The sequence below is a fragment of the Cyprinus carpio genome, chromosome B23 (assembly GCF_018340385.1).
Source record: "Cyprinus carpio isolate SPL01 chromosome B23, ASM1834038v1, whole genome shotgun sequence".
NCBI lineage: Eukaryota > Metazoa > Chordata > Actinopteri > Cypriniformes > Cyprinidae > Cyprinus > Cyprinus carpio.
Genome location: NC_056619.1, coordinates 10,020,817 through 10,046,457, shown reverse-complemented (window position 1 = coordinate 10,046,457; position 25,641 = coordinate 10,020,817).

The following is a 25,641-nucleotide window of genomic DNA, read 5'->3' as shown; positions in this document are numbered from 1 at the left end:
CAAAGATTATAAATGTGCAGTCACTTTGTCAAAGCCTGCCAATCAAACTCTCCCACAGGTACCAAAAATAGAATACACCTGGATTCTGCCTTTCACAGCTTTTGAACTTAATTACCCATCTGTGCCGATTATGCTGAACAGGACACTTAGATGACAGTCATCCAGACTGCAATCTCAGGTGTCTCTTGATTCTGTACAGCTTCAATATGACTCCTAATCACCATGATCCTTAGCATGAAATTAGAAATCTTGCCACAAGACACAGTCTGGCCACGGAACATGTCTAGAACTGAATGTTAATGCAAAAGAATTGACTAGCCATGACTCAGATAAATAGAAATAAACGTCAGGTATCTTCTTAATAACAATACAGGCAGAAAAAGCGCACGATTGCTCTGGAGATGGTCTTAAAACCAGCAGGGATCAGGGGAATAGATTCCATTGGCTGCTCGGCAAAAAACGGCCTTCGACTGACCTGGTTGTGTAGATACAAAGACTTTCGTCCGTCAGGGAATGAAGTGGGGGGCAGAGGCCAGGGAGCAAAGGGATTTAATTACTGACCTGAATCACTTCTATCTTTCAATCTATCTCTTCATCTCTTCTTCTTTTGAACAGCTATCTGTCTTGTCCTTGAAATCTGACGTGCTGGTCGTATGGATTTACCAGCCGATGGTTGTTAGCGAGGGAGGGACGTCTCTCCAGAAGAGAAAGCCAGTGCCTCAGGGAGACTTATGACACTGTGGCCATGACCCCCTCTTTCCCAGGAGCAGATTTAAGGCTGCATGGCAAACCAGTGGCCTTGTGAGTCCCCGCACGTCCATTTTGCCAGGAAGCGTGAAGAAATGTGACAAACACAACAGCTATATTTACCTCAGAGAATGAAAGCACATAATGGCATTTTGTGACAAATTTTATCCATCCTTGATTTCTTACAAAGTGTGTTTCTTTTTTCTGAACTGTTGAACGTGTAACATAAACATTAAATATGGTTTTGTTTTTCACTAATCATATACCCCCAGAACACTTTGGAAAATATACAGTGCATGTCACATGGGACTTCTGTGATTCTGTTTGTGTCTAAAAAAATGTTGCTATCCTACTTTCATTATACTGTATGGATTAATCGGAAGAAGGGTAAAGAGAATCCTTCTTTTTCTGAAAAAACAAAAAATGAAGGATATACTGCCATTGGAACACAGCAGGGTGAATAAATGATTATGTAATTGAATTTAAATTGGTATTTATTTTTATTTTTTTGATGAACTTAAACAGTTTCGGTTGTTATTTTCCGAAACCTTCCCCTTCATTGTATAGCGTTCAAATCTCATTGTAATTCAGATATGATGTACATCCCAAACCTGAGCATCGTAACATATCATATTTGAAATGGAATGCAAATGAGATTGAGAGCTATACTACGTTCTATGTCGATGAGAAATCAGCAAGTACACTATTGTGCTTGCACATAGTCTCTGCTAGAGTTCAGACCTTGTCTTTATATTCAAATGTTTTTTTCTGAATATCTTCACAGAAATGTCTGGAAGCTGTTTTTTTGTTCTCTTTATTTTGTCTAAGTAAGACTTCCGACATCTGTCTACCCCCAACTTTTCCATTACACATTATTTGGTTTCGCCCACGTTCGTATCCGCTGATAAATCTGCTCATGACTACGCCCGGCGCTAATCCCCATTCATACTCGTTTGATTCATCATTCATTGAATTTGGGGATGGAATGAATTCTGAGGATCTAATACAAAGAGTCTATTCAAAGCGACACCTGCCTGATGGCACAAAAAAGTGATGGTTCTAGTAAAATGCTCGCGTTTGAGAAAGGCATAAACCATAAGATTTCATCAAGTTCAATAGGAAGAGCAAGGAGGGGGGTGGAGAGTTATAAGCCCAAAAGATGAGAAAATCCGATCAGCCGGGCCCCGTCACCTGTGGAAAAACACCCAAAATAGGAACATATAATGCGAATAGGTGAAGGAAACTTTCGTTTTAGTCAAGCCAATAGGTGATGCGATAACCCGTGGTGGGTAATTGAGCTAAAAATGGGCAGAGGACAAAAAGATCACAAAAAGAACAGAGAGAGAGCGAGGAAGAAAGGAAGAGAGGCTGGAGCAGAAGGGGAGAAATGGGTAGCTGGCTAGAGTCTCCTGGTCACAACAGGAGTGAAATCTGGAAAGAGAAAAAGGTGACACTTCTTTTATTGTGTGTGCAAAGCCCCAGAAAACATACTAATGTAAGCTTCTGTTGTAACTCTTGTTCATTTTTATAAAAAAACCAGTTTTAAATAATAATTATCTTGAAACTGCAGATTCCTAAATAAGTCAAGCTACTACTAAAAGCAGCTAAAATAAAGAAGTTGCATTTATCTGGCAATAAATAGTGAGCATGTTATTTACAGTGACAATATTAAATGAATAGTTTCAAAAACCAAAATCATTATTTACTCACACTCGTGTCATCTCAGAACCTGTACAGGTGCTGGTCATATAATTAGAATATCATCAAAAAGTTGATTTATTTCACTAATTCCATTCAAAAAGTGAAACTTGTATATTATATTTATTCATTACACACAGACTGATATATTTCAAATGTTTATTTCTTTTAATTTTGATGTTTATAATGACAACTAATAGTGCAGAACATTCTGTGACACAAGAGGGTATTTGTGTGTTTTAGTCAGGACAAAAGAAGCTACGCGGGATCGGTTGACTATTTCTGCAGATGACAAAGACACGTGTTACCAGCAAAGGTCGTATGATGTAGCTCTAGTACCCATATAAAGAAAACCGAGTAAAAGCCATGGCTGCCGCACAGCTGTTCGCCACTGAAGTGCTTATATCCTGCCACTACACAGTGACGTTATCTCATTAGGAAAATCAGTAGGATCAAGAGAAAAACACTCCTAAGCTTATCATCCTCTCTCCCAGTCACCACATCTAAAGCCACAACAAGCTGCAATTACAACAGAGCTTCATATTAGTGGGAAACTAGCTTTAGTGGTCGTCTGACAAGAACAATTGCTGTTAATGCCCTGTCACGCAGTGATCATTCCCTTACCCACTTTATTTACAGTATTATTTTAGAACTAAATAGTGATTTGCATACCATCATTTTTCCCTACCCATGATGCTGACTTCTCACTGTGTGGCAACACACTGTACAAGCTAAATCTGTGTTTCTTCTTGGTGCTCATATACATTATTCCTGTCAACCAATGTGAGCATCACTCAACAATTATGGTACTAACCAGGTATAAACCCTCAGGCTCGCCGTCAGGTTTCCTTATACAGTTGATAATCCATATTGTTTATTGTAAAACGCTCCCAGGACTCCCATGTGAAAGTACTTCTCGGCAGATTCAGTCCACAGGCATATACAGCGCTGATAGAGCGCGGAGCTTGCGATCCAGAAAATTTACGTTTGCTGTACGCAGTGCAAATGGGCAAGCCTGACCATACGAGCAAACACACGCTCTTCGCGGCAAAGCCAGGATGGGGTGGAGCACGAAGACATGAAAGAACAGAATAATACCCCTCAGAGGATGCCTGAAGACCTGCTGAACCTATAGAGGTTGATGCTTCTAAAACTGCAAAACATCATGATTTCATGGTCAGAAAGCAGGGTAGATCAAGGGTCTTGGTTGTAAGGACAGGAATATGCCAAGAGGACATTTTATAGCTGCTCTACCAGGGTTTTTTTTATCTATATAAGCAGGGTTTGTGGAGCTCACATCAAAAAAATGTAATGATGGCCAGATTGCCCTTGCTATTTTGAAACTGCCAGGTCCCTTATTTCGCCCAGATAATTTAAAGACCACATAAAAAGGAATCTCTATAGTTATATACCTCAACAGGGTTTTGCCATAGGCATTAACTAAAAATGCCTGGGCATATATGATTTGCACACACAACACCAGCCACCTCTGAGGGTAAATCACAACATTACAACACAGGAATCATCATTAATTACAATGGAAACAAATTACTATATAATGTGGGCAGATAGTGATATTCCAGCACAATTCCAAGGGTGCTCTGTTGGCTTGAGATCTTGAGTATAGTAAACTCATTGAGCTGTTCAAGAAGCCAGTTTGAGATGACTTTGTGTACATTGGGGCACAAAGTGTGCCAAGAAAAACATCCCCCACAACATTTACACCGCCACAGCACCAGCCTGAACCGGCTGATACAAAGCAGGCTGGATTCATGCTTTAATGTTGTTATTTACAAACAAATTCTGACTCTACCCATCCAACTGTGCAGCAGCAGAAATTGATTTGACTCATCAGACCTGGCAACTTCTTCCAATCTTCTTCTACTTTTTTGGTGCAAATTGTAGCCAAATTGTAAAGTTTCCTGTTCTTAGCTGACAGGAGTGGCTCCTGAGAGTGGGCTTCTGAGGCTGTAGCCCATCTGCTTAAGTTTTGTAATGTTGTGCAGGAGCAGAGATGTTCTTGCTGCATACTGTAACTTGAATATTTGAGTTACTGTTGTCTTTCTATCATCTCAAACCAGCCTGGCCATTCTCATCTGACCTACTGGTCATCACCCAGGCATTTTTGCCGAAATCAATGCTGCTCAACTGGATCGTTTCTTTTTTTGTAGATCAGTCCTGTAAAGTAAAAAATTTTGGTAATCATGATCATCATTTTAAATAATTATCAAAACATCCATTCACATACAGAGAAATGAAACAAAGGATTTTACTTATGCAACACAGACTTTTTAACCACTTTATTAAAACACAATTCTGAGAACACAGTATGATGGCCACCGATATCTTACAGTATATACCATACTGTATACTCAGATATTGAAGAATAAAATGAGGGTTTACTAAGCAATTGCAAAGAAATAACAAAATAGCATTGAATTAAGGTGATAGTACAGCGCAAAACTATTTTACAACTGTATAAATCTCATTGTTACATGCAATATTAGTAAAGGTTCAGCAAATGACAAATGTAAGGTCAGAGAGGGGGTGAAAATGGTAATGTGAATCTACATTTGGTGCAGAAAGACCTTGGCAAACACAAGTGGACTTCGGGAAAGTGCAGAATGGCCTTTGCAGCTACTAGTTTTAAAAAGACAGTGCAGAGCAGAACAAGCTCTCCAGACATGTCTGCTAATTGTCCTCAGTCAGAACTGCTCATGTTTCGGAAGCACACATGTACACATTTAAAGCTTAGTCACACGAATTACTTGTTCGTCCGACAGAAATTACTGACCTACCTCCTTAAGGGTGCTGACAGCTTTTCTGTTGCATGCCAGCGTTGCATAATGTGAGCTTATGTTGGCAAGAGCACCAACTTTCCTCGATCTCTCTTGTGCAGAACAGGAAAGGATTCACATTGATGTGTGTAAATAATTGCAGACTTGTCAGTGTTTTTTTTTTTTGGGGTGGGGGGTGGGTTCTTCACACAGATAGGTCAGATCTGGGCGAGATCCAGTGCGATGAAAAGATGCCCTTTTGAAAAGCTTGACAAGAAATGCTAGCGTGTCATCATTCCAACCAGAAAAGAAAAAATGTAGATATAAATCTTTGAGTATTTCATGTCATGTCAGATGACAGCTCAAGAGTACACCTCTTAGGGAAATCATTTAACTTTAAGGGGAGTTCAGATGCCTGGGCAGATTGGTTGCATGATATTCTTAAGTAGAAAAAAAAACCCGCTCATCGGTATTGAGGAGTCAGAGTCGAATGTTTTCCTTCCTTAATTTAGTGTAACCATTGGAGTAACTTGAGCTGGCAAAAACGGCATTGTAGATGATTATACACTGGTATTTTGGCTCATTGTTGGATCATAGCGACGGTTAGGCCACATCGGCAGTAAGGTCTGCTAACTTAATTCAAACGGTGCCTATTCATTTGGAAAAAAATCATTATTACATGTTGTTTGTACATAAATGTGTGTTTTGTCTAGTGGTGTACACAACCACCTTAAATGATACAAATCAGAAAGCAGTGTCTCAGAACAAGTTCGCAGAATTTTGTATAATGTGACATCACAGTTTACAGGCCCCCCTCGACTCTGTTGAACGGACATTAGCAGAGACCCCCGCCCTTCGTGAGCCAACACACAAGCCGTCATGTTATGTTTTATCTTCACGCTAGAGCATGTAAAAGCAGCATTCAATAAGAATGATCAGGAATAATTATCAATAGACAGGCAGTATACTGTAGATTATGCTGCTTCAACTTATACCACCCAGATCTACTATAAACATGTGATTTTCTTTCCCAGTTGTTTATTCTTCATAGAACGTAACCAACTGTGTGTTTTGTAACTTGTGTGTTTTTTAACATGAACTCGTGTTTGAACAAGTTTTAAAGGCATGGCAAGGCAAGGCAAGTTTATTTATATAAATTTCGTTCACGAGTGGTAATTCAAAGTGCTTTACATACACAGAAATTAAAATAAGCACAAAGAAAAATAATAACAAACATAAAACAAGCCATTTTAAACATTGGAAATGATTTAAAAATGGACTTAATTTAAAATGAATGTACAGACAGTTTTAATAGAAAAATTATTTTACATAAAAATACAGTGAATACGGAAAATCCCGTGCAATCAGTTCGGACAAACGCCTAGTGCTCATGTCATAAATGCACAGCTAAACAATAATTTTGAGTCCTAGATTTTAAATGTGACTAATGTTTTTTAGCACATCTGCTCTCTTCTGGAGCTGATTCCAACTGCGGGCGGCATAGTAACTAAAGGCGGACTCCCCCTTGTTTTGTGTGAACCCGTGGTAGTTCTACAATGACATCGATTACCTAATGATCGGAGTGGTCGGTTAGAGGTATATATTCAGTGAACATTATCTTGCAATATAGTTTTGGTCCTAGTTCGTGAGTGATTTATAAACGAGTAAAGTACTTTAAAATCAATCCGTAAATTACGGGAAGCCAGTGTAAAGGCCTGAGGACCGGGGGTGATTCTGGCAGATTTTCTGGTTTCTAGTCAAGAATTCTGGCAGCAGCGTCTGGATCAGCTGCAGCTAATCTATTGGTCTTGTTGGGAAGGTCATACCCATGGACGTATTCCACCCCTGCTGGTGCTAAGGCATGAACCAGTTTCTCTACAATCTTGAACTGGAAAACAAACCCATCTAATTCTCTTGCAATATTTTTTGTAGTTGATAGTATGCTGAGTTAGTTACTGCTTTGACAGGACTACTGAAACTAAGGTCTGTCTCCAGAAATCACAAACCAAGATTCCTGACTGATTTTCAGTTTGTTTGTCCCCTAGAGTCAAGGTATGCATTCACCTGAAACACTTCATCTTGGTTTCCAATGCAATAACTTCAGTTTTTTCCTTGTTTAACTGAAGAAAGTTCTGGCAAATCCAACCTATTAATTTCATCAATACATTGGCAGAGGGAGTCAATGGGGCTGTAGTCATTGGCGATAAGCTAGGTAATCTGTGTATCAACAGCATAGCTGTGATTAGCAATTGGTTTTCTTGCTCATTCTCTGACTTAGTGGGGGGCATATACAGCTAAACAAGAGCGGTGCAAAGAATTGAGCCTTGTGGGACTCCACATGTCATGGACGTCCACTTAGACTTATGCTCTCCTATACTCACATAATAACTTCTCCCCTTCTAAGTATGACCTGAACCATTTGAGTACCATCCCAGAAAGCCCGACCCAGTTTAAGCACAATAAGACATGAAAAAGAACTTAGTTTAGTACTCACATGCCATGTGAGGCTGCTTTCTGTGTGCTTGCTTCGGAAGTTTAAACTGAAAGTGGCTTTAAAACGCATGATTTCAGTTCAATAGACATGAAAATCCAAACCAAAATAACCGAGGGCCGATCATCTGACGTACAAGCTGACAGGCACAGCCCTATTCTGGATTTCATTTTTAAGAGTGAACTATCCCAAATGGCATTTCCATGACTAAAAGTTTGCTGATGCCTGCTTTAAGGTAACAGCTGCAAACTGTGACTGTTCACAGTGTAAATAACCAACATATATCAGGATATTGTAATAAAATATAGATGAACCCTCAACTGCCAGTGTGTAAGCTATTCAAACTGTTATGCATACACCAGTGCCCGTTCCATGCCATACTAGCAAACATTATGTGCGTATAAATGTATAAAGCAGTACAAATTCAAGCCAAATATTAAACTATTCAACCAGTGCACCTGTCCAAATATTATTAATATTGCACTTCGTAATGTAACAGAACTTCAGCCAGTAACAGTGTAAGCCTCATGAAATATGTTATTGCAGGAACTTTCGATTTACTGGGCTGCTGTACTTCTTTAAACTGTTCTGAAGATAAAATGACTGAGTAAAAGCACTGCTGCGTAATTAGTGTTCAGAACCAGAAAACCAGAAGAAGAAAAATGTGATAATTATATTATATATATATATATATATATATATATATATATATATATATAATTATCACATTTTTCTTAAAACATAAAACATCTTATTATTATTAAATAAAATGAAAGTATTATTCTTGTAGATTTCTTGTAGATTTAGATTTTTAGTTAGTTCTCTATCTGTAGATATAAAATGACATCCAGAGCTTAGTGGCATTTCATAATACAAAGCAATATGGATAAGTCAAACAAGAGCTTTCTCATGCTTTTTCATGCACCCCAAGTAGGTTTGCTGTAAAGGAAAAAATATATATATATAATTTAAACACTACGAATAAAAGACATAAATCATTTGATAAAATGGTCTGTAAATGTGCATGAGCTATTCCAGTGTACAGGTCATGAGGCTTCTTGCAAGTGATGAGACTTTTTCCATGGGTAGACAGGCTGATAGCAGCAGACATGAGAGAGGGTGGTGAAGTGAAGCACAGGAAGCTGCTCGAATAAAGTCACCTTCTAAGACCACAATTCATTGTGAATGAGAGAAGAAGCAGTCGGGTGAAACGGAGAGAGACACAAAAACCTGTGGAAGGGGCGCAGATGAGCCATAGTGAAGTGGAGTGTGCGAGCATGTGGAGACGCTGCCTCAGGGAATGCTCCCCTCTGTGCCAGAATCCATCACTGGTTGTGACTTAATGTCATCATGATTTCTTGCTAAATCTTATATGACATGGATTACTATGGGTGCTATTTATTTTGCATACTTTATCTGAAGAAAGATTACATTGCAGGATCTTGGTTATTCCTAGGCTGGGTGCATCAACATATAAAAAAGGACTGAAGACCTCTTAATTTGAAGAAGATAAAGATCTAAGAATGAAATTTGGATAAATTTAGTTTGCATGTTCTGTGTCTCAACTCAACGATCGCTGTGTTACAGGAAGACATAGTGATGAAATTTGGATAAATTTAGTTTGCATGTTCTGTGTCTCAACTCAACGATCGCTGTGTTACAGGAAGACATGAACACATGAATTTCATAGAGATGCTCTGAGTCACTTCACATATGATGCAAAAAAATAAAAAAAAAAAAACCGAAAGGTCTTCACTCCTAATCACCAAAATAAAAAAATTTATTTAGCTTAAAGGGGTGGGTTCACGTGTATTTTTTCCTAGGCTTGATTGTGTTTATGGCGTGCAGTCTAAAATGTTGTTAATGCTTAGTAAATTTCAACTTCACACCCGACCATATTTTTAATTATTTTCAACTGCACACGCGTCCATGTCTCATAGCTATGTGGTAATAAGTGTATAATTGGAACAGTTCATTGTTGGAGCTGAGCTGAATGAGAGAGATGAGAGAGAGAGAGAGAGAGATAGAGAGAGAGAGAGAGAGAGAGATGATGAGGAGCGTGTGCAGGGCAGGGGGACGCGGAGAAACACTATTAAGAACCACTGCTTTAGAACATGATTTTGAAAACTTGTGAATCCATTAGAATCGTTAGAAGACAGAATCTAGATTCATATATGAATAGATTTTTTAAATGTAACTCTAGTTTTCTCTTCCTCTTCTGTAAAGCAGCACAACATGGCCTCACCCCCATTGCTGCCCTTTCCCAAGGGCGGGGTTTATCTGGGTTTCTTACGTCACAAACCCTGGATGTAATTTGTTGTAGTCCCTACCAGCTGTTTTTGTAGACATTAAACTGCCAGAATTTTAAAAGACGATGTCTCTGTTTGCATTGACTTTCAGCTTTGTATCTTGGCAGATATTGTGTTTATGCTCAAACAGCAACATTACACACTAACTAATGTTAAAAAAGTGAAAACGCAATCAGCCCACCTCTTTAAAACCAATAAATTCTCAAGTAATAATGAAAACAATAATAATTATACAGTTTATTGTTATATTGTTATAGGACTAGGTTTTAATTTTAGTTTTAATTTAAATAGTAACCTCTATTGTGCAACACCCTGTTTGCCAAAAAATTAAATTGGTGTAATTATTTGATTACCACTGTTATTGATAAAACCTTTGTATTTAATCAAAACACAATCTAAAAAAAAAAAATAAAATAATTAAATATAAATGAGACAACACACAATTTTCGGATCTGTTTGATAGATTACATTTTAATTAAACTAGTAAAACGGAATTCAGAAAAAAAATTAATTTAGGAAAAAAAAAAATAAAAACTGACTTCATAGGGTCCAAAATTATTCACAAGTAAGGAATGTGAAATTACCCTTATGAGTTTATATTCAGAAACTAATTATATTTGTAAAATAGAAAGGTAATAAAACGTATCATCATTTAGTCACCTTCATGTCATCCCAAACCTATGCAAAGCTCACATTCAGAAAAAATAAATAAATAAATAAAATAAAATAAAAAACTTTAAGAAAATGTTAAGAAACAAATGTGACAAACAGTAAGACATAAGTAACAATTGCAATATATAGTCACATTGTGAAATATAAAGTTGGAAATACCAATTAGCAATTATCTGTAATGAGTCCACTGAAGGCGAGTATAGCGATGAACAGTGATCCAAACATAATCCAAAAATAAACAAAGTCTAGACTTGACTTGACTTGACTTTTGACTTGACTTTTGACTTGACTTTTGACTTGACTTTTGAGCTTGACTCGACTTTTGACTTGACTTTTGACTTGACTTTTGACTTGACTCACCGACAGCAGGTTACAACATTAATACATGATAGGGAACAAGGCAATGACATGGCTACTTATAGTCGACAATGAGGGTCACATGACATGAACAAACCAAAGGGGGAAAAAAGACACATGACTAAGACAAACCAAAGAACAAGCAGAACTGATAATCACATGACAAGACAATAACCAATGAGAATATGACACAATGAACAAGAGAACCAGTCAGAACTTAACACACATACACAAGGCAAAGAGTCATGAGGCAAGGGAAGCATGACACAAAAAACGCATAAATAAAACTACAAAATAAAAGACATGAAAACAATGAACATGAAACAAAACCCACATTGCATTATGAGAAAAAAAAGTAAAAAGATTTTATTTGCTGAGGGTGGAAATGAATTTCCATACAAACCTGTATGAATTACTTTCTTTTGTTGAAAAATGTTCAGAACATCATAACGGTGAGCAAATGATCACATAATTTTCATTTTTGGATGAACTATCCCTTTTAGCTTTGCTGTACTAATGCAACCCACTATTATCACCTCAATCTGAAAGACATCTAATGCTGTTCCATCTCTTTCCATATAACAGTTAATATGAGCAAGTCATCACTGATGATTCAGAGGATGCCTTGTATTCCTAGAGCAATGATCCTAAACATTCAAGGGGCTTTAAAATCACATTTAATCTCCACCAAACTGATTCTTCATGCCCGAATAAACCATCTCAGAGCATTTCTCTCTCCGTTTGCATAACGATATTGGGAGTCACATTCATCCTCAATGCAAATGATTGCAATCAGTTTAGTAGCAGACACACACTATGTTTTAAAGGGAAATGTAGTCGACCTTGCAGTCTCATATACTTTCAAATGACTTTCATTGCAGTTTTCTCTCTCACATCATTGAATTTAATTTAAACTGAATTGGACTGTAAAGAGATATTATGTAAAAACCATTATGATATGGAAAATCTAAACGCATTCCGTGTCCCAGAAGGTCAAATTCACAAACAAACCAATAGTTATGTCAATTTGCTTGCTGGGTTTTTTTTATTTTAAAAATCCACCATTACCTTTCTCTTAAATGATTCAAGTTCATGACTGGTAATGTTTTTTATCTGTTTCATACCTTCTGGTTCTGCTGCAAGGTCTGATCCACTGAGACCCGTCAAGACACTCCACTGCTGCGACACAATTAAAGACGGCGGGGGGAAGTTTTTAATCAATATGCAAATTAATCATTTGTTGGGTTGAGTGACAGTCAAGTAAGTTCATGTCTGTGTGACTGTCTTTTTGTGTGTGTGTGTGTGTGTGTGTGTGTGATGGAAGGGGGAATTTTAGCCATACATTCAAATAGTCTTTTAACCAGGTTTTGGATGAATGACTAGATGAAAAGCAAAACACATACGAGGCATTGCGATTGCTCAGGAAAACCATGAATCTCAGACAACACCCCTTGCTGTGCACACACTTGCCCACGGCCACATACAAGAATAAAACAAGCACACAATATCGAACACAAACACTCAAGCTGCGACACCGGGTGCCCTAAAGAAAATGAGACTGTCTGAGAAGATGAAGGGCCTCAAAATAAACTCTAATAAGAGTTGCAGACATCTGAGCAATGGCTGAAGCTCATGAAAGGTTCCTAGAAAGCCCTGCAGCCACAGTTTAATAAGCATTTTTTCTTTGTTTTTCTTGACTTACTGTGAGATTGTGGAGCTGTCATATCACTCTAAGAAAGAATGAATCTGACATGACAAGACCAAACAGATAATCTGACAGAGAAATGGTGTCTCAGTATCCAACATTCAATTAACTTTAACTGTCATATAAAGGAATAACAGAGAAAGGAGGCTAGTATCTTCTGTCTTTGAAGCTCTTTATAAAAAAAAAAGTGAAATAAATATATATTGTGGGATTTGGTATTGTATATCCAACTGCAATGAAATGCTGCTAAAAACCAAAGTTACTAAGGATGCACAATAGATTTGTTATATGTCAGTATTAATGATACATTTGTAGTAGTACCAGTTGACACTGGGGGGGGATATTTAAACTGGTCATGTACATTTATCTTTTTTTTTTTTAAGAAAGAGCTTAGTGCTTTGGGCTGGAAGGACTGACCTTTCTGTAAATCTGTTTTTTTTTTTTTTTTTTTTTTTTTTTTTTTTTTTTTAAATCTGATTTGGACTACATTTTTATAATGACAGTTTTTTCTCATATACAGTACTTGACACTGTGAAACCCTGTATTGTATTATTTGTTTATTCTTTGCCTTGGTGTAACTGACACTCCATCACCAAAAGGCCATGGGTTGTCGACTGGAGAGATTGTGCAAGATAATTGGTCTTGAAGTGCAATAAACAACATACTCAGAACAACTCTGGTCTCACTTAATACAGCTAAATCATCTTTTTATGCAAATATAATTGCCACTGGACAGAGTATTAAAACAACTTTGTTTAGCATTGTTAATAAACTGTTGAAGTCTTTTGATAAGGGTTTCCTTTTCTCCCACTTTTCTGAATTCTTTAGATCTAAGATTAACAGACATTAAGAATTACCTAACTCTGCTTTAATGTTTAGTGATTATTAAATTGGATACAAACAAATCTGTCAGTCTGTAAGTATGATTTTTTCTCATTTTGCGCTAAATTCTGAAGATTAAACTACCTAAATTGAGTATGAAGTCTAAGTCCTCCACATGTTCACTTGAATTTTAATTAGTGTTTTAGATATATCGTGCATCCATTCCATTTCCCCTGTAATTACAGGTATAATAAATTCTTCTTTTATCTACTGTTATACTATTCCTTCATAGAAATTAGCATCTATTACTTTTTTTATATTATCCTAAAGATTTTAATAATTATCAGCCCATTTCCAACCTTCCTGTTATTTAAAAAAATTATTAAAAAGAACAATAGCAAGTCAGCATGAATTATATCTTAAAAGTAATGACCTCTATGAGCACTTCCAATCGGATTTCAGCTCTAAACGTAGTACAGAAACAGCTCTCGTTAAAATTACAAACCTGTCTATTTTTATTCTTTTAAGCCTTGTTTCCACAGAGAGGTACGGTTCAGTACAGTACAGTACGGTTCGCAATTATTTCCATTTCCATTGTCAGAAGTTGAGAATGGTACCAAAATAGCAAACCATGCACTTTTTGGGATCCTTCTGTTGGGGTACCTAGCACAGTAGTCTGATACCTAAAGGATGGAGCTAGACTCACTGCAGAACATTGATTGGTTGACAGAGAAATCATCACTTGATTGTGCTACAAGGGCAATGACAACACAAGGTGAATGAAGCATCTCTTTCACTCATTCACTCAGAGTGCACAGTACAGTGACAGGGTAATTTAGAATTTTATATTCTCACAAACATACACACAGACAATGTCATGCTTTCTTCTTTGCGTGGGAAGTAAATTTACCATCGATACACCACGCCTATCAAGTGAAGCTTTATTTCCACTGAGCAGTATGAAGTACAGTACAGTACAGTACAAAACAAATTCGGGACTGTACTGTACCATATACCATTCTGTGGAAATGAGGCTTTGGATATTATTGCCGCATTTGACGCCATCAGTCAATCAGTATTATTCGATCGATTGGCTTGTCTTGGGGTAACTGATAATGTACTTCATTGGTTTTCATCTTATTTAAATGAAAGAAAACTGTTTGTACAGATTAAGAATGTTCAATCTGAGCCCATTTTAGTTAGTCACGGTGTTCAACAGGGGTCAGTGTTGGGTCCGCTTTTATTTATTATTTATATTTTATATATGTATATCTTAATTGGTCATATTTTTCACTATCATGATATTCATTTTTATTTTTACTCAGGTGATACGCAACTATGTATCTAAAATCCCAATATTTCCCATCCCCCTCTTAAACTTACTAAAAGTCCTTCTTGTTGGGTCTAGGTCTACTTTATCTAAACTCAATCTTTTTCTTTGCTTATTGATAACTGTTCAGTTAATAATTCTACCCCAGTGAAAAGGTGTTTTATTTTATGGTGTTATATTTTGTGGTTTGCTTTATTTTGGTTCACACACTATTTAATGTATTGCATTTTTTTTATTATTTATGTAACATTGCTGGACTCTGTTCATCACTTTTCTCAGCACTTTCTGTAACATCTATTCTTTTCCAGCTACTGTACACTGGCTTCCTCTACGGTATTGTCTTTATTGCAAAATTTTGTTGCTCACTTACTTACAAAGCTCTTCATAATTTGGCTCCTCCTTATTTATCTGACCTCCTACAATGATACATTTCTATACGTTCTCTAAAATAATCTTTTTCAGTCTTATTGATTTTTCCAAATTTCAAGTTAATTTCTTTTGGTGACAGAGCCTTTAGTTGTGCAGCCATAAAAAATTATGAAATTCTTTACCACTGCATATCTGCCAGCTGGATTCCCAGCTGATTTCCCAGTTTAAAACTCGGATAAAAAACATTTAAAAATGTTGCAAAATATTTATATTTCAAATAAATGCTGCTCTTTTTAACAATTTATTGAAAGAATCCTGTAAAAAACAAACAAACAAACAAAAAAAACTATCACAGTTTCCATAAATCTATTAAGCAGCACAACTTTTTTCAACATTGATAATAATAAGAAATAAGAAATATTGTTTTTGAGCAACAAATCAGCATATTAGAATGATTTTTGAAAGATCATATGACATTGGAGTAATGGCTGCTTAAAATTCAGCTTTGCCAATACAGAAATAAATTAAATTTTAAAGTAATAAAAATTGGAAATATTAGTAATAATGTTTCACAATTCACATTACTGCTGTGCTTTTACCATCTTACTGACCCCAACTTTTGAACAATAATGGAGATTACTTTTGCTCTCATCTAATACCCACTTAAAAAACACAAATAATTCAATAACATTATTGATTTATTAAAGATTACCATTATTTTTTTTTTTTTAAAAAAGTCTAAATTCACTTGTGATGCTTAAAATGACTTAATTTTTAGTGTTTTATTTTTACACAAAATAGTATAGAGATGAATGAAATGATCATGAAAATTATCTGCTATAATTTTAATGTTGCTGAATCCCTAAAAAAATAAATAAAAATAAAAATAAATAAATTCCAATCCAGCAAAGCAATTAATACATTGTTTCAAGAAAAGACAGAATGATCTCTAGACACATGGCAGTCAGAGTGATGGGTGAAAATCTAGCCGTGCTTTCGTGACGAAGTCATTATTGCACAGGAAGGGTGGTTGATGGTCACCCTGATGAGTCACCGCAAAGATCCACCCAGGGTTCCCTGGAAGGAGCTGAACGTCAACTTGATTTGAAATACATTTGATATTTTTCACACAGAGAGCTGAGCCTGTAAAACTGCCTGACATTTACTTTCTGTATTTTTACAAAAGCTGTATACCAGACATCTTAGTAAAACCCCTGCTAAGTTAATGTTGCAAACACACATTTGTATAAAGTAAATTTAAGCAGAGGAAATGTGTACATGACTTCTTCTGTTTGCTTTGATATTGCATCAGAGATGTCTTTCTTCAGCATGCTGATGAAACACTGAACACTGTACCAGACAACAAAATGAGTTTTGTAACTGCATGTGTACATTTAGTTTACATATATCTTGCATCATACAAACTCAGTCCAGTTGGCGTGTGTCACACAGTGCAGTTGAGCCAGTTTGGGAATCCACACTTGAGGATTTTTTTATTTTATTTCAGGGACAATCCATAAGACCAAGAGACTTAATGGAGTTCTTTTTTAGATTTCATTTAAATATCAAGTTTGCCTCAAATGTTCCTCCTAAAATTACTTCTAAAAGTAATAAAATACAAAATGAATGAGACAATTAATTGTTGACATACTGTAGCAGAATAGAACCAAAAACATTATATGGGTAGCATAAATATGGTGTAGTAATAGTTGATAAGAAGTTTTTGGGTTCATATTCCCTTGGAATAGTCTGTGACGTTTGTTGAGATCTCTACTGAAACTATAGAGGAAACATGTCTGAGATGTGCATCTCATGACTGATGAGAAAAAAACCCTAAACATGCAGCAACATCATTGGACCCAGTGCACAAAATCAATACGCACTCAATGAAAAGATGAATGCTTCTGTCCGCAAAGGTTAAATCAGCAAACGTGCCTGCAAAGCAACAGATTAAGTGTGTCTGCAGGTATATTCAGGTTCTGGCATTTTATTTGATGTAGGAGTGTAACAATTCACTTGTTTTCTCAATGCATCTAGTACATATCCTGCTGATTTGTATGTATTGATATAATAAGGTTTGAAGTGTTTGCCCTGGCCCATAATTAATTTAGTATGCTAAAAAATAAATAAATCACAATTTGTTAAAGTATCATACAATATAGGCAATCATATGGTTTATTAAATCTAATTGAATCAGGCTGAATTCGCTTTTGCATTTAATTGAAGACGACTGAATCACAAACTAAATCAATTTGCTGTCAACCCAAAGACTCAGACCACTAATTTGATTACTCATGCAATTTAGAGAAAATAAGGAAAAACAGTAAGAGCTTTCAAATAAATCATACCATTTTATCCACTCACAAAGACAACAGCTAAAATGAGACCGAAATGGATTGCCCAAAAATTTTTTGGTAATGGGGAAATGAAAAGGGCTAAGTTAATTGATTTTTCAATATTAATATAATTTTTCCAAGTACAGAAAGCCATTACATTAGCACTTCTAATTAGCAGCCTTTCTTATCAATGTATTGCTTCTATTGTCCTCATTTGTAAGTTCGCTTTGGATCAAAGCGTCTGCTAAATGAATAAATTAAAAACATAAATGTAATGTAAATGTATCCAGGCTACTGGGATGCACAGGAGACCAGCATCTCTTCATAGCTTTCGAATCTCAAATAGTTTCAGAGATCCTGAGCATGCAAGTTTAATGGAAATACCTAAAAAGGCATAGTAAGTTACTCATAAACTGTTATTTCTGCTCCATGGGAAATGAACTACAGAGTGATTTTGTGTATACTGTATAATCACAGTATAGACCATATTCAAACAGAATATGGTCCAAGTCAAGGTAGACTGAATACAACAAGCCTTTTAAAAAGCAAACATGTAAAACCTTCAAATTTACTGTAGTTCTGGAAAACGAGAAGTGTGATGCAAAATGAGAGGAGCTGCTTTAATCCTGAATTCCCATTACCAAAAAAGAAATTGAAGACAATAAACAAATATGACGTGAAAGCAATTCTCAAGCAGTTTGTGCCACACACACACACACCAGTGCTATCAGAAAGGTGGCTGCAAAATACACTTGTTCCAAATTGACTCTGCAGGCATGCAGCGTCACAAATCACCCCCCACTTATTTCCCAGAGGGACTGAGATATTATCAACCCGCTGTGTATTAATGAACAACTCCGATCCATCCATTCCTCCTTTCCCTGCTTTTTTCACTTTCATTTGCTTTCCATTTCTTTCATTACAACTCTCCTTTTGTGACTCTTCTCATTGTCCCTGGCCTCATCTGTTCTTCTCCCTCTCTGATTTCATCCTCAGAGCCAAAACGCATTACATCTCCAAAACGGCTCTCGCTCCACACAGTTTGCATCTGACATCTGTAAACAAGTACCGTCCTGCTGTACTCTTACCGTCCTTCACGTCTGATCTATTATAGCGTTCTCCCAGTGAGAACACAAGAACTGCACTGCACGGTCTTCCTTCCTGAATATGTCACACTGCATGGAAGCATTGTCTTTAAATTCAGAATGCATTCTGTCAATGGAACACCGAAGACTTTTTAGAAGGAAATCAGGTTGCAAAATGGGTCAAAAACCCAGGTTGAAAAAATTATATACATGACTAAATCAAAAAAGAAGATGGCTTTTCAAAGTTGTAAATAAAACATAGATTACTGGTTTACAAAGAAAATATTACTTCAGTATCTCTACTAACATATTAATTTAATTTGTTATTTTTTCTTTCTTTTTTTTTTTAAAATTTTCCAACTTTTGTGAAATTGTGATGGAGAGACCTTAAAGTTGTCACTTTTTTACTGTGTTCTTACTGTTTTTGTTCATTTTATAATATTTATGTGGGGTTTGCTAGTTTATATTTCCTGTTTTAGATGAGTTGTCATGGCATGAACTTGATAAAGTGCTCATTTTACTAATTTAAGGAAATGTTGTTGCAAATATGTTTTGTTTTATCCGTTCCTTTTAATGTATTTACCTTTTTACCTATCATGTATTAATCATATTGTGAGGCAAGAGTTTATTTTATTTAAAAAATTGCATGTTCCATTTTGTAAGAGCGGGAAAGTTGTGTATTTAGGATGGCTGTCACTAGCAGCAAGGTTATTACAGGGCTGCTTGAGCATGGTAAACTCCTGCCTAATTTGTTTAGAAGGGAGTTTGGATTGTTTTAGTCCTTAATTGTTCTGTTTTTAGGCTAGATTTTATTGACCTCAGTTTTTATGCTCTTAAACATTTATTTGCACATTTGCACATTTGCGCATCTGCTCCAAATAAACACCTTTTTTTGACACTTTGCTTCACTCCCTTGTGTCCTCTTTGGTTCCTATCACATAAATGTACTAACAATTTCTGAGTGGGTTTCCACATCAAATCCTTTTCAGTACATGTTCAGATCAGACATTTTATATTTGACTTTTCAAAGACAAACAAATATTCACACACACACATACACACACACACACACACACACACACATATGCTAGTTTCAAAACTTCAAGTAAAAAAAAAAAAGTTTTGACTAAAAAAAAAACCATTTCAGATAAGACATTTTGTACTTCATCCTTGGCTGAACTATTCAAAATGATTTAAGGGTATTTTTTTTAGATCGAAAGAGCATCCTGTGGTGGCAAATTGTGGGTATGATTACTTGTGATCTCTCTGCTGATAGCTTCACTCGATTGACAAAAAAGCTCAAGGGTGTTGCTAAGATATCTAAGGAAATGGTGCTGTGCAGAACTTCCTGCAACTTCAAGCACAAGCCAAGTAAAAGCACATAAAATATCTAGTAACTGGCGCAGTTTTATAGATGTCTTGAGAAAAGAGTCTTGGTCACAGCCTTAGGCTTTGTAAACAGTAGAGAAAAAAACAATACTGGACCTTCCCACGCTTTTTTCCCCCCAGATTTGCAATATGGGGATAGTCTAATTCAGTAGCTAAACGGACAGTTCACACTAATACACGTTTGCCACAAAAAATTTGGTCCAGTTTTCATGTTTAATATGTCTGTCCAGACGTATACATTAAAAAGGGGAAATGGACTGAGACACATAAAACACAACTTTCCGTTTCTGACATGCACTTGTCAAAAAGAAGAAAGGAAGTCAAACAGCTGTACAGATTTCTGAATTCTCTATGGAATCTATTAAACAACACCTAAAACAAAAATACAAAGACCAGATTCTTTCTCTGCTATTCCAACTCTAGTTCACGACCAGTTCATACAACCTTACTCATATGACTTTGTATGATTTCTGTGAGAGATAGGCACAGGGGCGTAGTTAAATGTAAAACCAGGTATGAATTCGCCACCTTGTAAAATATGTACAAACTGCTATGAGGTTGGGTTGTATATTCACTGTTGCTTAGCAAAATAGCCACCGAGGTGTAGTTTTATGTAACAGCAGTTTTGGGCTTGTGACCAAAAGTGTGCATCATATTGGTTGGTCTAGTTTTATTCACAGCATTATGGAAAAGAGATTTGAACACCTCTCTGTAAAATTGTTGAATTGACGGAATACAAATGTTTTTGTTTATGTTTATGGCATCTAATTTTTGCACCAAACATTCTTCATGGTATAAACAGGCCATTACAGCATGTTCATCTACTTAAACTAATTAATTATTATAAAATTACAACTCCGGTTAATTTCCACAAATTAGCTTGAATCTTCCGACTTACCATTGTTTTTATATAACCAAGAACCATTAGCATATTTTTAGAATTATTCCTAATTAAAGCAAGACTTTAATCTGAAGATATAATTAGGTAGAAAAGAAAAGCCTTATAAATAACAGCATGCACATAAACTTAATATTCTTCATGCATCTAAGAATTAAGATGATAATTAGGTGATATTTATGCAACATAACTCAGGTTAAGTGTATGCTGCATAATGCACCATCCAAACAGGCTAGCATTCCCTTAGATAAGGCACAACAACTGGGCCAGACAAAGAGAGCATAAAACTCCTAAAGACAAAACCCTACTAAAAACAACAGAGAATGTATTCATTTGTTAGGAAAGACACAATGCATATCTTTCAGACCAGAATTGTTATACAAGACTGTTTGCAAGTTCTTTGTCACATACACTTGCAACAGTTCATTTAGATGACTAGGATGTGCTCTCTTCTGCAATGCTGTAATTACAACAGCAACTACTGAACTTCGTGACACATAATTACATGAATTATGGGAACATTAAGTCATACAGACTTATAAAAACAACGATCAGTTATTTTATAAAAATTCCGGTTGTCGAATAAAACCCATTTAAAGCTTTTGTATATATTTACAAAACTGATTACAATCATAAAAAAATATTAAATTAAAATTAAAAGAACTCCAGTGGTGGAAAGAGTACTAAAAATTTGTACTTAAGTACAAGTCCTGTTACATTGCTAAAATAATACTCAATTACAAGTAAAAGTACTGTGTCAAAAAAGTACTTAAGTAAAAGTACAAAGTACTTCTCAAAAATTACTCAGAGTACTAATTACTAGTACTTTTTAGACAGTGATATTTAATTACTAAAAAATATTCATATCAAAGACCTATGTGGATAATAGCAACTTTGAACAAAACCAACTTTTATCTTATTGTCAAAGTATGTGAATTAGTGGTCATGATACAGGAATTTCTAACTTCAGTACCTTGGTTGGATAGGAGTGGTAAAAGGGGTCCTATCATGCTCTTTTTATAAAGTCTTGATTTCATTTTGGCAGATGTACTAGAACATGCTTCCATGCTTGGTGGTTCGAAAAATTCATTATTTTTCACATAATTTACATTATTACAATACCTTTCTCCCCATCCTGGCACAAACAGCTTGATTAGTTCCGGGTTTGGTGAAGGCCCACCTTCAAAAAACGAAACATGTTGTAATTGGTTAGCTGTCCCAGCGCGTAGTAATTGGCGAACAGCTCAGACGGTGTTTCAGTACTGCTGCCCCGCCCTTGCCAAAGCAGCAAGTTTGTCTGTCTGCTCCAGTATAGTTATGATGGCATCAATATTGTCATATCAATTTGAGCCGGATTCAGACCCTGAGAATATTAAACAAGAGGATCACACAGAACCTTTGCACACACGGATTATTGCAGGACATATTAGAGTGGTAACATTATTGTTATTTTTTTTGGCTAAATCACGTTTTAGATAGGATGTCAAAAACTGCTTAAAAAACAACTGCATTTACTATGTACAGATAAACCAGCACTGTAATGTCTCATGACTCCCCTAAAAACTTGACACTACAGTAGCACTCCTCATCGTCATCTTGTCTGATCCACTCAGCCAAGCGTTCGAACCATGACCTCACCCCTCCCCCACCAACCAACCATTTCCGTAGGCGGGATTTATTTTAATGATATTCTAAATGGGCTGCTTTGTGACATCACAAACCCCGGAAAACAACATTGTAGTTCAAACTAGCCGTTTTTTTGTAGTTCTTGAAAAGGGATTTTTTTTTTTTTTTATCTCCCTTTGGAGTCAACTTGAGATTTATAACTTTGTAGATCTTTTTTATGCCCAAACATACACACTACACACTGACTAAATAAAAAAAAATAATAATAATAAAAAGCATAATAGGACCCCTTTAAGAATATCTGCTTGTTACGTCTGCCATCTTTGCTTCACCCGCTTCTGGGTCCTAACCGCTCTGCCAGACGCCCCCTCAGAAAACAACAAACTGTGTGCATATACACACTCATGATGTCATGTAATACTGAAAAATTATAACCATAACCTTTTTTCTCCATACTGAAATCTCAGATGGCCTGACAGTGATTCAGCTAAAATATTAGTGTCTAAGACACTGTGAGTACGGAGACTGAAGTGTGCACAGCGAAGTTTTAAAACGCTTAGCTTAATAATGTAATATTAATTAAAAAGTGCTCATAAATGCTGCTGAGATAGTATTCTCAAGTGAAATGAGTAGAGGCTTGGAACCGGAAACAGCAGTCCTAACATCATGACTTAACAAGAGGATTCTCCCAAGCCATCAAACTGACTTCATCAGAGCAAGAACGCCATTCCAGAGCCGCAAGCCGATGGCAGACTATTTTTTCTCAGTCTATTGGCTTGCATGGTTCAATTTGTTCGCCACAAGACTAGTACTGTGCACTAAAAAAAGCAAGTAGGGTTATTTTTGATTTCATAATGTACAATCATTTTCAATACCATTGGCAAAACTATCACATACTGTATATTGCCATATAGACATTTTAATATGTTTTTGTCCATCCATTTTTTTTCAAGGCACTCATTATTTCAAGATTTGAAATTGGTTTAATCCAAGTCCAAGTATTTTTGGATCAATTACCATTACAAAAATCCCAATCTTAAACATTTGCTCATTCTGTGTGTTTGTGTCTTTAAAAATAGGGTAACTTACAGCACAAGGAAGCTTGATTGCAAACTCAATTGACAAAAAAAAAAAAAAAAAAAAAAAAAAAAACAGACAAGTAGGCCTACACAGTCAGTAATAAAATTATTAAACAAATGACCTCAATTCAGTTGAGGGTATTCAAAATATGACAACACTGAATTTTGATAAGCAGTGATTTAAGAGCCATATACAGTAGGCCTATTTTTGTAGATAAATTGAACATCAGATGGCTTTGACCTGTAATGACTGTACAATGAAGTGATGCAGTTAGGCAGACTACGATATTAATATGTAGCCTACAAATCAGACAAATATCCTATTCAAACACATTTCTAGCACAAATGTATGTGGTAAAGAAATTAAAGTTTCATCTTTGTTTAAAGACTTTCTGGTGCATTCCACTTACAACCAATAACATTTCTAGAAGGATATTCATCAGTCAGGTGTGGATCTATTCTGAATGTTTGATAACTTTTGACAAAGTTTAATCCAGGAGCACAGAGAAATAAATTCTACTTTAAAAGCACAGAGAGATCGCGACTGCACACAGTCTGCGCACAAGCAGTTCATTTGTATAAGTTAGTCCTATTTTGAGATATCGCATCCAGTTTTCTGCGATTACATGACAGCGTTCTCATGTTACAAAAGCGCTCGCCACATTTGCGCGGGAATGATTAAAATCATGCGGAATACCTACAGTCCCGCACGGATATTCAGACTCAGTAACTGACAGGAGACGGATGACCGTCAAAGACGCAGATTGTATCTGTGTATATTCAGATACTGTGGAAAATGAGTAATGGAACCGTGTATGATATTTCAGTATCGGTATCAAAATATAGATATTTATGATGACACTACCATGTCGTTTTTTTCTCCAAGCTCTGAGTCCATAAAATGACGCTGAGCTCCGTCACTGTCTGATCAGCTCTTCACCTGACACCTGCCGCAGCAGCGCTATTCCCGGGTTCAGATATCAGCGCTTTTATTGGTCCCTTTATGATCAGATATCTTTATTGGCTGCTGAAGTGCCTTCAAAAGTTTGAATATCAATTCAAATTGTGGGCGTACTCAGTAACGAACTGTGATTTAAAAGTAATGAAGTAGATTATTTTGCTTAATTTGTACTTTAAGTACAAGTAAAAGTACAGCTTTAAAAATATACTCAAAAAAGTACAAGTACCCGAATAAACTACTTAATTACAGTAACGTGAGTAGTTGTAATTCGTTACCTCCACCACTGCAAACTGCTGCCAACAAGTCTGATGATTACTTTCTGCTGCAGAGAACTTGAACTTTATGTAATGAAATAAGAAAGTGATGTAAACAGGATAAGAATTTGATTATAAAGCTTGTAACATGGCTGCAATTGAAGTACAGAAGCATTGATCATGATCTCATGACTGGGTGACTTCAGAAAGACTCTGCCTGAAGCTGAAAAACAGTCAGAGAGAGATAAGGGCTTTTCACAATGTGCCTAAACCTGTGTTAAGCAACGTTTCAGACTTTGAGAGGTGATTAGCACCACTTTTAACCCAGGGTTATGAAACCCTGCTCCAGAGTACCACTTCTAATGGGTTAACCCCGAACTGTAGTGCCAAAGGTGAGTTGTGTGAAGTAATGCAGTGCGAGGATGATGCGGAGAGTTGTTTATCAACAGACAACCAATCATAAACTGCTCACAGGGCTCCAGACTGTGACTGGAACAGAATAGAAAAGAATAACAGTTTGAGTGTTTCATTAAAAAGAAACCAGTTATTAGTTATTAAGCAGTAGACAATGAATCATAAACAGCTCCCAACACAAATATAGTAAAATTAAATTAAATTATTAATAAATTGATAAAATTAATAATAAAATATCTAGAATGTTTCATTAAAAATAACCAGTTGTTAGTTAAGCAACAGACAACCAATCACAAACTGCCCCCCTAAAAAACATAAATGA